We start from the raw sequence: 14,990 nt of genomic DNA, 5'->3' as shown, positions 1-14,990 counted from the left end.
CATTTTTAATTATCACCTTATTTCATTTTACAAAAAAATGGTACTTAGTGTGACATCCCCTAAAACTTTTAATTACTTTCTGCATTGAAATACTATATGAGCTATATTGTTTGTGTTTCAGGGAATATAAGTATTCTCCTAAACTTACAAGCTTATTTAATAAAGTAAATTTATACCTGCTTGTTACTAAAAATTGTAGTCACCTCCCCAGACCTTCATCTTACAGTTACTATTTCATTTGCTTTGGCATTGAAGTAGCATTTAAGATGAAAATCAAAAGACGACTTCTATAGTCGGAATTCCCTCCAAGCGCTAATACCTGGATAACATTTTCCAAACATGTTTGCTGTCCATGTGAACCTAAAAACATACCAGACCTACAGAACTCTCAGCCCCCACCTTTATCTCATCATTCGTTTGATTGTAGTTCTCGGTCCATTCCACATACACCTCTCTATCTGTAAAGACTCAAGTTGATCCAGCTTCTCTTTGGCAAACTTTAAGGAACACCAAGAGAATGCAGCACTGGAGTTGTTGGATTATATCAAATTACGTGTGCCTCAGTTGCTTCTCAGCCATGGTGAGGCTGAGGCTGGAATTGGAGGAAGCAGTGAGTGGAAAAACAATGGATCAGAGGAAATTTAGGAAAAGTTTCCCAGGCAAACCTGGAAGAGAAGCCCTTCGGGTGGGTCGGCTGAGCAAGCATTCAAGTTGACATCACTTCCGCTCCCTTTGTCTGACTAAGAGGCGAGCTCTTGGTGTATCCAGGGTCTCTCTATAACCACGGCATCTTTTCTTTCAAGTTTATTGTATATTCTCTGTATTTACATTTTAAATGTTATACCCTTTCCCTCCACTCCCCTCCCTTTTCCCCATCAACTTGCTTCCATGTAGGTGCTCCCTCTCTCAATCATCCTCTCCACCTCAGTGCCTTGGCTGGTTGATGATGTTCTTCTTCCCATGAGGGTACAAACCTTTCAGCATCTTCAGTCTGTTCTCTAGCTCTTTCATTGGGGTCCCCGTGTTCAGTCTGATGGTTAGCTGCAAGCATCGTCAATTCTATCTATATGACTCTGGCAGAGCCTCTGAGGAGACATTCATATCTGGTTCCTCCCAGTAAGCAATCTTGGCATCAGCAATAGTGCTTGGGTTTAGTGGCTGCATATGGGGTGGTTCTCCAGGTGAGGCAGTGTCTAAAGATCTTTTCTTCAATCCCTGCTCCTCTATTTGACCTTGTATGTCCTCCCCTGTGTATTTTGTTCTGGTCTTCCTTTTTGAGCTTCAAAAGTTCTGCAGGTGGTTTCTTGGGCATTCCAAGCTTTTGGGGCTACTATCAGTTTATAAGTGAGTACGTACCAAGAATGTTCTTTTGTGACTGGGTTACCTCACTCAGAATGACAGCCTCAAGTTCCATCCATTTGCCTAGGAATTTCCTGAACTCATTGTTTTTAATAGTTGAGTAGTACTCCATTGTGTCTATGTAGCACAATTTCTGTATCCATTCCTCTGTTGAGGGACATCTGGGTTATTTCCAGCTTTTGGCTATTATAAATAAGGCTGCTATGAACATTGTTGAGCTTGTGTCCTTGTTAGATGTTGGGGCTTCTTTTGGGTATATGCCCAGGAGTGGTATAGCTGGGTCCTCAGGTAGTACTATGTACAATTTTCTGAGGAAACATCAGAATGATTTCCAGAGTGGTTGTACCAGTTTACAATCCCACCAAACAGTAAAGGAGTGTTCCTCTTTCTCCACATCCTTGCCAGCATCTGCTGTCACCTGAGTTTTTATCTTAGCCATTCTGACTGGTGTGAGGTGGATTCTCAGCGTTGTTTTGATTTGCATTTTCCTGATGACTAGGAATGTTGAGCATTTCTTTAGGTGTTCTCAGCTATTTGATATTTCTCAGTTGAGAAGTCTTTGTATAGCTCTGTACCCCATTTTAATAGGATTATTTGATTCTCTAGAGTCTAACTTCTTGAGTTCTTTGTATATATTGGGTATTAGACCTCTATCAGATGTAGAATTGGGAAAGATCTTTTCCCAATCTGTTGGTTGCTGTTTTGTCTGTTTTATAGTGTCCTTGGCCTTAGAGAAGCTTTGTTATTTTATGAATTCACATTTGTTGATTCTTGGTCTTAGAGCATAAGCCATTGGTGTTCTGTTCAGGAATTTTTTCCCTGTGCCTATGTGTTCTACGCTCTTCCCCCACCTTCTGTTCTATTAATTTCAGTGTGCCTGCTTTTATGTGGAGATCATTGATCCACTTGGACTTGAGCTTTTTACAAGGAGGTAAGAAGAAATTGATTTGCATCCTTTTGCATGTTGACTGACAGTTGAACCAATACCATTTGTTGAAGAGTCTGTCCTTTTTCCATTGAATGTTTTTAGCTCATTTGTCAAAGATCAAGTGAACATAGGTGTGTTACCACAGTGTCTTTGAAGAACTCTAGTTTCTTGTGTGTCTGGTTGAGTAACTTACTGTAACAAATGCCATAATATGCCACTGAAGTTAGGCAGTTCCAAGTGTTGTAAACATGAAAAAGACTCTTCTTAGGACTTTTCATTCTGCTAGTACTCCAAGATAATGGAGAAACATTATGAAGAATTACATTTCTGGGCATGGTGGCTTACACCTTTAATTTCTGTATACTAGAGATAGAGGCAAGCAGATCTCTGTGAGTTCAAGGCCAGCCTGGTCTAGATAGTGAGGTCTAGGCCACTAAGCTACATAGTGAGACTCTATCTCAAAACAAATTCAGAAAAAAAATGTAATACAAAGTTGTAATCCAACAACTTTACTATTTGGCCAATATTTACTCTTTTGGCCAATATTCTAATCCATGTTCCATCCTCACAGAAACAGAGAGTCACTAAAATGTAAAAAGTAATACTTTCAAAGAACGGTGCAGGAGGAAGCAGCTATTGCAAGAATAAGAACCAGCAGGAAGGAGGTGCAGGGGTTTGAAGAGGGACCAATGAGAGCATGGTATATATGAAGATGACAAATGAGACCCATTACACTGTGCTCTAACTTTAGAAAGAAGAGTAGACAACTTCAGGGTGAGAGCTTTGCTATGGAAGATTCAACAGAGCAGCAGAGTTTAGCAGAAGTAGAGAACTGTGTTCAGTTTGAGGCCAATCTTGATTTAAGCTGTACTTGTGGTATGATAGGAACATCAAGGGACCCCTGTTGAAGGATACAAATATTAGATGGGTTGACTTTTTTTTCAGAAATTTTTACCCTGTATCATTCTTGTGACAGTACTATGCTTTACTGAGCCCCAATTTCACAGCAAAAAGCAACAGGGACATTGTCCATCTTCCTTACCGTGTGCCTGCCCTGGGATGACTTGCACCAGATGCTGCTCTTCATGACCCCTTCATTCCTTCGAAACCAGTACCAACTCTTACACATTACCAAGTCCAGCCACAGCATGAGGCACAGCCTTGGCTATCTCTGGAACACAGCTTCTTTGTGCTCTCAGGAAACACTTCCCAGGAGATTTCACTTCAAGGATGCTAGTCTCTTCTTAATCACCACTAATTTCTTAGCTCCAGCTGACCAGCATCAACAGTCCTAGTAATGCAAAGGTTTTGCTTTAGTAGTTCTGGTATCTTGTTAATCACAGCTGATTCTTCTTCCCCAGCTAACCAAAACCACAGAATCTGCACAATCAAAAGAGCATTTTCTCAACTGAGACTCCTTTCTCTGTGATAACTACAGATTGTGTCAAGTTGACACAAAACTAGCCAGTATAATTCCCAAGGCAAACACACACACCTTTCATAGCCGAGTTCCTGTCTCAGCCATGATTACTAGGCTGTTTCTATACACAGGATATTCTGAATAAGGACTTTATCTGGCCACATTTCAGCAGGGCCCTGGATTTGGAGTCATTCTCACCCTGAATCAAGAGCCCTCCTTCCCCTTTGCAGGGGGGCCACTTCCCTTACGACATTGTTATAGGTAAGCTCATTGTCTCAACAGCTCAGTTTAGGTTGGTTTTTATTAACACATTCGATGCCTTATACCATTCTTTTTTTTACCACTTTGAAGATATTTTCTGCCCCTCATATATGCAGAAAACTAAACCGCATAGTTGTGCTCAGTACTCTTGACTCCTGTTTCTTTCAAATATAACCAAAAGACTGTGTTTACTTTCTAAAGAATCCACAGAAGCAACATGAAGAAGCAAATGCCTGTTAATATGTTAGTTTTTAAAAAATCTATAATAAGGAAATGGCCTTCCAGTGAACATAGAAACCTTGGCTTTGTGCTGTGTTTTGGCTGTGTATTTTTCCTGAGGCCACACAACCCTGCTTTTAAAATATGAGGGTCATGGTTCAGTGTCTAGGGTCAAGGTGAAGGCTGGGGAAGGAAAGCTTACACACTGTTTACTGAGTCTCCCCATAATAACATCTTTCTAATAACATCTTAAGATGTTTATTTCTTAGCTCCCAAGATAACACACTACTTTTCAAATATAAATGAGGGTAGGAGAAAAAAAAGTCACAATTGTTATAAAGCGTGAGTTTAAGAGGCTTCCAGGTATGGCAAACGAATTGGATTTCATCACTTTTGGATTGTAATGGCTTTCTACCTCCCTTCTGTGCTTAGCAATACATACAGAATCCTCCGTTAAGGCCTTAGAGCTTTCATCCTTTCTCCATTTCCATCTCCCCACTTTGGTTCACACTAACTTGCCCTTGGCTTCCTAGCCTCTGAGAGCTCTATGCACACAGAGCTCTGTCCAGCCTCAGTGCAGATCTGTTGATGCTTCCTCAGCCCTGGGCTGCAGGACCTCTCTTCACCCTTCAGTTCTCCGTTCACTTCATTAGAAAGGTCTGTGCTTCACCTCCAACTTCTTGTTTCGCATGCTTCAGCCGTCTCCTCACTGGATGGCTGCAACTTTACCTCTTCTCTACAGATTCCCCAGTCCCCAGCAGAAGAGCACAGATAGGTCCCCTGGGTGTGTTGTAAGTGTGGGAGAATAAATGAGCAAGGCCACCAGCGTCTTGTTTTCTGAGAAATGTGGCTAAGTCCATGCTAATAAGGAGACACATGGTGAAGTCATTGCTAAGAAAAGCAACATGAAATAGCAACTTACCTGCCACCCAGTATTTATGGAAACTGATAGGGGGATAGTGGTCCTAAAGTCCTGAAGGAAGAGATTCCGTCAGGTGCTCTAACTGTGGAGTGGGTCAGGCCAGTAGAGGACTAAAGAATCATGTTATTGTTCTTACAAAATTGGGTCTTTTGTCACCAAAGGGCTTTGATGTGATGCCATTTGCTTCAGAGTCTGCCTTTATGTAAAATTTTAAAAAAGTGTGTAAGTGTTTTGCCTGCATCTATATCTGTATACTGTATGTGCTCAGTGACAATTGTGGTGACAGGAGTACCCCTGATACCCTGGAACTGGAGCTACAGACTAGTTTGAGCTATTGTATGGATGCTGGACATTGATCCTGGATTATCTAGGAAGAGAAGATAGTATTAACTGCAGAGCCATCTTTCCAGTCCCAAGATGTAGAAGTTAGGTCTTTTTTCCTCCCAGCCTCATGTTCTCAGAAATAAGACTCAGACTTAAGATACATTTACAAGGGCACCCTGTCAGCTGATCCTGGAGTCGAGTCTCGTGTGGGCTCTCTGGTCCAGCCGCCTCCGCCACAGCCATGTTGTTCTCTTTGGAGCTTTATTTCCACGTGGATTATGGCTACTTGCGGGGATTAGTGCGCGGTCTGAAAGCTGGTGTGCTCAGTCAGGCGGACTACCTCAACCTGGTGCAGTGAGAGACGCTTGAGACGCTGGAGGGCTTGAAGCCGCATCTGCAGCGTATAGATTATGGCAACATCCTGGCCAACAAAGTATCACCTGAAAGTGTCAGTCATCGATGACCTGCTCAAGGAGAAGACGGTAGAAGAGTTCTGCCACATGAGAAACCATGCCTACGAACCACTTTCCAGCTTCCTGGACTTCATTACTTATAGCTACATGATTGACACCGTGATCCTGCTCATCACAGGCACACTGCACCAGCGATCAATAGCTGAACTTGTGCCCAGGTGCCATCCGCTAGGTAGCTTTGAGCATATGGAGGCTGTGACCATTGCACAGACACTTGAGGAGCTCTATAACGCCATTCTGCTGGACACGCCAGGACTGCATCTCAGAGCTGGACCTTGATGAGATGAACATCGAGATAATCCGAAAATGCTTACAAGGCCTATCTGGAGTCTGCCTACATGTTCTGTACTCTGTTGGGTGAGACCACAGCAGATGCCATTTGTCCTATCCTACAGTGTGAAGCAGATCGCTGTGCTTTCATCATCACCATCAGCTCTGTCGGCACTGAGCTGTCCAAGGAGGACCGTGCAAAACTCTTTTTACACCGTGGCCGACTATACCCTGAGGGCTTGGCTCAGCTGGCTCAGGCTGATGACTATGAACAAGTCACGAATGTAGCTGATTGCTACCCGGAATACAGACTGCTTTTTGAGGATGCAGGAAGCCATCCTGGAGACAAGACCTTGGAGGACCCATTCTTTGAACATGAGGTGAAGTTGAACAAGCTGGTTTTCCTGAAACAGTTCCTCTTTGGTGTCTTTGATACCTTTGTGAAGTTTAAGGAACAGGAATGTCGCAACATTGTGTATATTGCTGAGTGCACCCATCGCGCCAAGATTGACAACTATATCTCCATCTTCTAGCAGTCTAACCTAAGGTTCCCAACTGCACTGTATGTGTCTGTGTGCTGTGGTGAAGTCCAAGGCTCACTTTTCTGACATGGTGAGGTGTAGCACATTGCCTAGCTTCCATGACACCCAATTGGGACTGCTCTTAGGCCTTAAAACGGACTAGTCACCTCTACCCTGATCAAGAATGGACCAAGATCCCTTCCAGAGCAAAGAGGCACCCCCCAGCCCTATGTTCACAGCCACTGACATATCTAAGAAATTTGTGTGACTTTCATGTCCCTCCCTAACCTGAGAACCCCTGGGGCAGTGGAAGCTTCCTTTCCTGTCCATAGGTCATCCCCAGAACCATGGCCTGTGGGAAGAATAGGGAACATGTATTCTTGGGGTACTGGAAAAGCAGGTTTGCATCCTTCTCCCTCAGTGCTGCTCCTCTGAGACAAGAAAACTGCCTTCTTTAAAAAACCTCCAAAAATATATTTACAAATGCTTTGGCCATATAGCTAGGTTCTTCTCTGATTAAATTATAATTTAAAATAACCCATTTATTTTAATCTACATTCTGCTGCATGGCTACTTACCTGTGCTCAGGTACCATGTGTCTGTCCTGTCACATCTTCTCAGGAAAAGCTCTCTTCTGGCACTCTCCCAGAATCCTTTGCTTTCCAGATGTCCCACCCCCTCTTTTCTGCCCAAACCATAGGCTATCAGATTTATTATTGACAGGTGCCATATCCGTACAGCATAAGATATTCTCTCTACCCCAAGAGACGACCTCTTTGTTGATGTACTGCAAACCATGGAATTATAGGGCCATAGGTTGTTTCTCATAAGACTTATGTTGTTCCTCACTGGACAACTTGTAATTAAATATTCATTTGCTGTAGTTAGAGGAGGGCTACAGTCATCTGGTGGGAACCCAGGCTGAAATATTCTTAGTGCACTATACAGCCTCACATAGCAGAATTATAATGCCAAGATGCCCGGGGCACTGTGGCTGAAATATGCTAATTTAATGAAGGATGTTGGAACAACTGTATCAAGGATAGTTGCATTTTTGAGCAAGTTTTTTTGGGGGGGCTTATTTTTAGACAGAAATATAGCAAATCAAACAAAATTTCACCTTGAAATAGGTATTAGAAAGTACAGAGTCATATTTATAGCAGGGTCACCTATAGCAAATTACCCTCCCTTTTTCTTATTTCTTTATACATGCTTTCATTGTGTAGCTCACCATTAACCTGCCCTTTTTTCAGCTATTTCTTTGTTTTCCCACCCAAAAAGAAGTCACAACTTTATTAGTGATAGAAACAGTACAAATTTCCAACCAAACTGTAGTTCCACTTTCAAACACCAAAAGGAAGGGAAGGATGAAAAGGGTGGAGGTTGTCCTTGCTGCCAAATAGTTAAATTGTTAATTCCATAATAGCATTTACAAAAAAAAAAATTACTGCTTTTTTTTCAGGGCTTAGATAGCCTTTGCTCTTGATATATTTGCTTGTAATAGGATCAATTTTATGTTCTTAACTTCTCCACCCATTTCATCAACCTCTTCTTCACTCTCCTCTTCGACAGTAGTAGTCTGAGTGTACTTTTTTTCTGGAATGTTTGAAACAGTGTCACCTTGAACTTTGAATTTCTCAGCAGCTGCTGACTGTTGCTGAGACAAATCTTCAATCTTGGCTTCCCCAAAGATTATGTAGGTATCTGAAGTTGGGCTCTTGTAGACATCCAGTTTTGTGATGACAAAGAGCATATCTTTAGATTTCCAAATAGTGACACTCTTAACTCCCATAACCTGTCAAAGATGCAGTTTGGACATAGCCTTCCTCGTTGTCTTCTCACTCCGACTCTGCTTGGCTTTACTAACAGGTCCTTCATCGATCTCAGCCATGGCCGCCAGCTGGGCTTGTTGTGTGGCTGTCTGTGTGGATTCTTGTTCCTTGATCTCTGGGCCCTGATTCATCACTGTCAGACTCTGTTCCCGACCCTGTCTCAGCCTGAAGCTGGGCAACTTCTGCTGTGTAACAGGGCTGGCTTCTGTGGCTTCACCAGGAATTTTGTGCAGAGAACAAGGGTCCAAGCTCAACTATTTCTAGTTCATGGTATTTTGTTCTTTTAAAAGTTTATGAAACTTTCTGAAATCTTAAAAATCTTAAATGAATAACTAAATGCATAAAATAGTTCTAACCTGAGAACAAGGACTTACTTAAAAATGAATACATAATGAAAATTGCTAGTTGAGTCTGGTGGTGCAAGTTTATAATCCCAGCACAGGAAGCTGCCTCTGCTCTTCGAGTGCTTGATGCGCTCAATCTGCACATTAATCCTCTTAGCCAGAATCCTGCCCTTAACTTGCTTGTTTACAATGATGCCACAGCATGCTTGGTGTCACTGTAGACTCTTCTGGTTTTGTGGTGGTAATACTTACGGGGGGATTCCTTTATGAACAGTGCCCATTTACTTGATTATTACCCTACAATATTACCCTTCTTATAGATTCACATTTTTGTGGCCAAAGGAACAACTACTCCATGTTTCCTTAAAGATCTAGAGAACATACACTGAGTGCCTCTCTTCTTTGTCTCTGTGTTTGTCATTTTGGCGAATTACTGGAAGATGGCTGCTGTAGACTGCAAAAGGCACTCTTACCCACTAAGCCATCTCTCCAGCCCTGTAAGAAATGTTTTTGTATTCTGGCAAAATCATCATATTTTAGTACACACTGGAAAGGCAAAGAAGCTAAATTCTGATGGACATGACCTTTAATATCCCAGTCCTAGCTGCCAGGAAGCCAATGTTCTGCTAGCAGCTTTCAGATAAAACTTTCAACTCTCAGCTCCTTCTGCACCATGTCTGCCTGGAAGATGCCATGATCCTGCCTTGATGATAATGGACTGAACCTCTGAACCTGTAAGCCAGCCCCAATTAAATGTTGTCCTTATAAGAGTTGCCTTGGTCATGGTATATGATCACAACACTAAAACCCTAATTATGACAGTGTTGGTACCAGGGACTGGGGTATTTCTGTGATAGGCCTGACCATACTTATGTTTGGAAGAATGTAGTTTTGGGGACTTTGAATTTGAAAAATCATGGAATGCTTTAAGTGGGGCTTAATGGTCTATCCTGGAATGAATATAGAAGATTATGTTTCTGTGGGTGATTTGAACTATGCACACCTGGCCCAAGAGGTTTCAGTCAAGAAGAATTCTAGTATGTGGTCCAGAGACCATTTTTGTGGTGTTTTGGGAAAGAATGTGGCTGCCTTTGTCCTTGTCTAAATAGTTTGCACAAGGCAAAGGTGAAGAGATTTAGATTAATTTCTTTGAAAAAAGAAATCAGAGATGGAATGATATCTAAGATATTTAAATTTTTCCTTTCCTATGTCGTTCCTATTCCTTTGTAGGCCCACAATCCTTCCTCCTTTTCTTTTCTAAGAGTCTCCAAGTTTGGGCTGGAGAGATGGCCCAGTGGGTAAGATCACTGACTACTCTTCCAGAGTTCCTGAGTTCAAATCCAAGCAACCACATGGTGACTTACACCCATCTGTAATGAGATCTGATGCCCTCTTCTGCTGTGTCTAAAGATATCTACAGTGTACTTATATAATAAATACATCTTAAAAAATAGTCCCCAAGCTCCATCTACTGTTTGGCTGTGGGTGTCTATGTCTGTCCGAGTCAATTGTTGGGTGGAGCCTTTCAGAGGACATCATGCTTTGTAAGCATAATAGAGGATCATTAATAGATTCAGGGACTGGTGCTTGCCCATGGGATGGGTCCCAAGTTAGACCTGTTTGGTATTGGTTGGCCATCTCCTCAGTCTGCTTCCTCCCCTGTGTACCTGCATTACTTGTAGACAGAATTTGGGGTTGAAAGATTTATGGTGGGTTGGTGTCTTTATTATTCCATTGGAGTTCCTGCCTGGCTATAGGAGGTGGCCTCTTTTAGACCCTTGGTCCGCTTAGAGTCTGTATTACCAACCAAAGAACACACACAGACTTAGGCTGCCCTGCTCTTATGTATCAAATGTAAAGCTTTACCTTCATGTGGGTCTTAAACACCTGGAATGAGTGCTATCCCAAAAGCTGTTGCCTATATGTGGGATATGTCCTATTAGCTGGGCTGCCTTGTCCTGATTCAGTGGGAGAGAAAGTGCCTAGCTTCGTAGAGACTTGAAATAGCAGAGTGGGAGAGGGATACCCACGGGGACCCCCACATGATCAGAGAAAGGGAAGGAGGATTGGGGAAAGATTGTGGGGGGGTGACTGGGAAGGGGGCAGTGAGTGGGATGTAAAGTGAACAAGTAAAAAAGTAAATAAATAAATCCATTAATTTTTTTCTCCTTTTCTTCTTTTCCAAATCACTAGGCCATTTTCTAGTCTCGTGTCTGTGTGTGTGTGTGTGTGTGTGTGTGTGTGTGTGTGTGTGTGTTTGTGTCTCCACTTGTTCATAGTATAGCTAAATGTCTTTATTGGTGAACATTTAAACCATAAGTCTCTGAGAGCCTAAGATTGTATTGTTGTTTGGGGTTCCAAGATTTAACTCAGTGCTTCTGAGATGGTTAACCAAGTGCCCTGACTCTGAACCATATCTCTGCTCTCTAAGGTGAAGAGACGCTTCAGTTTGGAAACTGAAAACCTATATAGAAATTTATGTCTTGTTGCCTGAGTTCTCTGTGTTTGGGTCACACTTCCTTTCAGAGATAGTGTGGTCAAATCTTGAAGCAGGAAGAGATAGCCAGAAGTAGAAAGAGGCTCTGCTGGTATTGGCACAGCACCATTTCCCTAGTGTCTTAAGCTCTGCCACAGCCAGCATTTATCCTCTGTCCTGATTTTCACTTCCCTCCTTCATCATTTCCAACCTTCTGCCTTGATTTTGCTCCCTGGCTCCAGCTCATATTTTCTAGGCATTAGTTAGGTTTGTACGGTAGGGTTCTGTTCTTGTTTGTGCCAGGGTACTTCTCGAATCTCAAAGAGTGGTATCAGTTATATGAACTGGGATAAAGTTCAATTTTCCACTGAACCTCTATATTTAATTTGGAAATAATTTGGCATGGCAGAGCCTCCACAGACAACAAGAAACAGATCTGTAGGTTAAAAATCAGTTGTCTGAATTTTAAGTATTAGAGAAAATAGCTAACCCTCAGATAGCACTAATCTTCCCTTGTTCAGAGATAACAGTTTTGATTGTAATATTTTGAGAAGATAACTAGTATTATTTTTATTTCACAGAGGGGAAGAATAAAAGGCTTAGGAAAGTTGAACGATTTCTTTAAGATCACACCATACCAAACAGAGAAGCATCATTTGGTCCTAGGTGTCTTGGACTCAGAGTGGTACTGTCAGCCATTAGGCCTTGCTGCTTCTCATACATTGCATCTGTTAAGGAGAAACCACACCCATTGTTTGGTCCAGTTCACAAACTTTCAGTCATCTAACCTGCTTATAAAGAGGCAAAAAGGGAAGCAAATAGAAAATGGATTCTATTTTTTGTCATTCGTTGTTAGTAAAGATAATGTGCTGACTTTTTTCTCTTCAGAGAACCAGGTGGCAAAGGGTCAAATTGTCACCACTGTCACCTTTGGATTAGGTTGCTTACATCTTCTCCCAGCCAAGATCAGCCTTATTTGTTACATGCTCCTCAATTAAGGGTAAATGGAGAACCTGAAAGACCACGGAAGGATTATTCCTCATGATTAAGGAATCTACAATAAAGACAGAGGGAGAAAGATCAGTGTCTTTCCACAGCCCCAACTTTCTTCCAGGGAAGAGAGTAGTTCAGAGTTTTTGTTTATTTTTCTAGAGCCACCAAAGGTAAGTCTAATTGTAAACTCAATGAAAGCTACCTATGCCTGTGGCATCTGAGCAGCTGTAAAGCAAGCATGTCTTCATATAGAAACTAAACTTTACCAAGTTTAAAAGGTCCTATTTGCCTTAGTAATGTATTATGCTTGTACAGTTGTTTTTGCCTGTATAACAGGTAATCTGAACAGCTTCATATATTATAACATGGAAAACCATATTCTTCTTAACCACCCTTCTTCATTATGAACTATGACAATATTCTAGCTTTATTTTTTATTAAAATCTTGATATCTATGTAGATTTCCATGTAGTTCCATATTAAACATATGTATATGCCACTAATGTACTATGTTGAATTTTTTTCCTTATCCAAATAAAATTTAACCACAAATTACCATAAAGGGAAAGAAGCATGCTCAAATGAACATTGTGCTTAGAAAGAAAACATAAAATATTATAAGGTCCTTTGGCCCACTTTGGACAAAGAACAAACACACATTCATTTACTCATTTATTTAAAAAGTGTTGAGTACCTATTATATACAAGGCAAAAGCTGGTATTGACAATGTATATTAGAATTTGATAATAAAGGATGATTCTAAACAGGACCAGTCCATCAACTTGATTATGTTCTAATGGCTGGTAGAGTGAAATGGTGGGTGCTGTCCATTAAGGCTCTTAAAACACCCCACAATCCTGGGAAATAATATGCACTGTAGTTATAGTTACATTTTGTCTCAAGGCTAATAAATAATAACACCCCCACTGAGGTGTTTAGAATCCAAACCAGTTACAACTAAGGGTGAAGAAGTCGACTTGTAATATAAGCCAGATCTAGTGTTCCATCTGATTATTTGTGAACATTTGACATGGTTATAACATCAAGCACCTAGCAGTATGCATCTTAAAATGCCATATTAAATACAAATGTACTGTTAATAATAAATGAAATAAAGAACAATTGATGTGGAAATTTCATTGAGGATATAGTAGTCCGCATTATCTAGATGTAACTTTCCTACCACTTACTAAACTCAAATATTATTTTGTGCGCATATTTTACAATATGGGAGACTTGTAACATGGTATCACTCGTTTTCTGATAAAATTTGAAAGTGTGGAAGAATGTTGGCTTTGTTTTATTTTATTTAAGAAATTAAAGCCGTCAATAATGATAAAATTGAAGAATGGAATTAAACACATGGGATCACAATTCTTTACTTTTATTTTTTTTATTTCAAGCTCTTCTACTGTATGACTATAATATCCTATTGTTATGGAATTCTTCAAACATGTCTCCTGTTGAATAAATTTTATCTAAAAGCTTTAGGATTTCAGTGGTTATGGTTCATTTCTGTACAAGACTCAAGATCATGGTTTTAAGAATTATTGTCAGGTAAAAATAGCTTCTTTGATTCATACAAGAAAATTCCAAATATTTCCTCTCATTAGGTATAATGCAAATATTCATGATAAAGTTATAATATGGCAGAGATCTTTAAAATAATTGAAATATGTTAATGAGAGGGTAATATTTTCATGCTAAACTAAGTGTTGAATATCCACACATGAAAATAATTCCTTTATTACATAGTGATTTATGTTTTTATTTGCCTATATAGAAGTTTAATTGTTAAGAGTAGAAAAGCTAGACAATGTGTGGTGGCAACCAACTTTTTTGACATATACAGGCTTATGTGGACCAAAAATTCTTACAATTATCCCTGGCTGTCGTAGTCAGGAACTTCTTGTTTGTAGTGTCTTAAATGAAAGGCAAGGAAGCCATAAGAACAAGCAATGGAAAAAAGAAAACATCTGAAAAGCAAAGGCATTCTCTAATTATTCTGTTTTGCTTTCTTTATTGAACACAGCCTGGGTGCTTTTGTGCCTCTGAATGTTTAGAACATAAAGAACAGGTATAAATAGCACAGAAGCGGAAAAACATGGCTCTCACTTCTACCACACAACCACTGCCACCAGTACTTCGAAGGGGCCCCATGTCTTACAGGCAGGACTGCTCAGACGTACTACTGCTCCTGTTCTTGTACTTTTCAGGCAAGATAATCTCATTGCATTTGACAGAGATCTCAATAACGGCAAAGACCCCCCTTCTGCATCCGTGTACCCCATCGACTAAATTCAGTGTTTCTTTGAGCTGTGCAGTTGGCATGAAAGAGTTCATCTCTTATACCTACAGTGTTGTATAAATCTTCTGAATTTCTTCTTAGAATCGGGGAAGGGGGTCTACTATAAAAGGAATGGTAGTTAGAAGGGAGACAGTTTCTGGAATTTTTAACACCACCAAGGCACGGATAATTCAGTAATCTGGGGTGACCAAATACTGAGAACTGCTGTCAGTTCAAAAAGTTTGTGACTGTCCTTGTTGGTTCCCCAAACATGTACTAGTGGATAATTTCAGATTGGCCTATTTAATGGAAAGAGGCACTCTTCAGTGACAGGGAGTTAGGTCAGGAATGACTGGAGCA

The 14,990-nt window shown here is 40.8% G+C and overlaps 2 pseudogenes across 2 annotated transcripts; one reads left to right on the top strand and one right to left on the bottom strand.

Moving 5' to 3' along the window:
• The first annotated feature begins 5,674 nt into the window (after positions 1 to 5,674).
• LOC308421251 (V-type proton ATPase subunit d 1-like) lies at positions 5,675 to 6,709 on the top strand (annotated as a pseudogene). The gene has a single exon. The product of its transcript is annotated as a V-type proton ATPase subunit d 1-like (transcript).
• A 1,453-nt stretch (positions 6,710 to 8,162) lies between these two features.
• Positions 8,163 to 14,503, bottom strand: LOC308421175 (nascent polypeptide-associated complex subunit alpha-like; annotated as a pseudogene). Its single transcript has 2 exons — positions 14,459 to 14,503; positions 8,163 to 8,783 (listed from the first exon to the last, which is right to left on the bottom strand). The product of its transcript is annotated as a nascent polypeptide-associated complex subunit alpha-like (transcript).
• Positions 14,504 to 14,990: the final 487 nt, after the last annotated feature.

Source organism: Micromys minutus, assembly GCF_963924665.1.
Source record: "Micromys minutus genome assembly, chromosome: 5".
Lineage (NCBI taxonomy): Eukaryota > Metazoa > Chordata > Mammalia > Rodentia > Muridae > Micromys > Micromys minutus.
The sequence above is the reverse complement of the archived record's forward strand: the minus strand, read 5'-3'. Positions and strand labels throughout refer to the sequence as shown.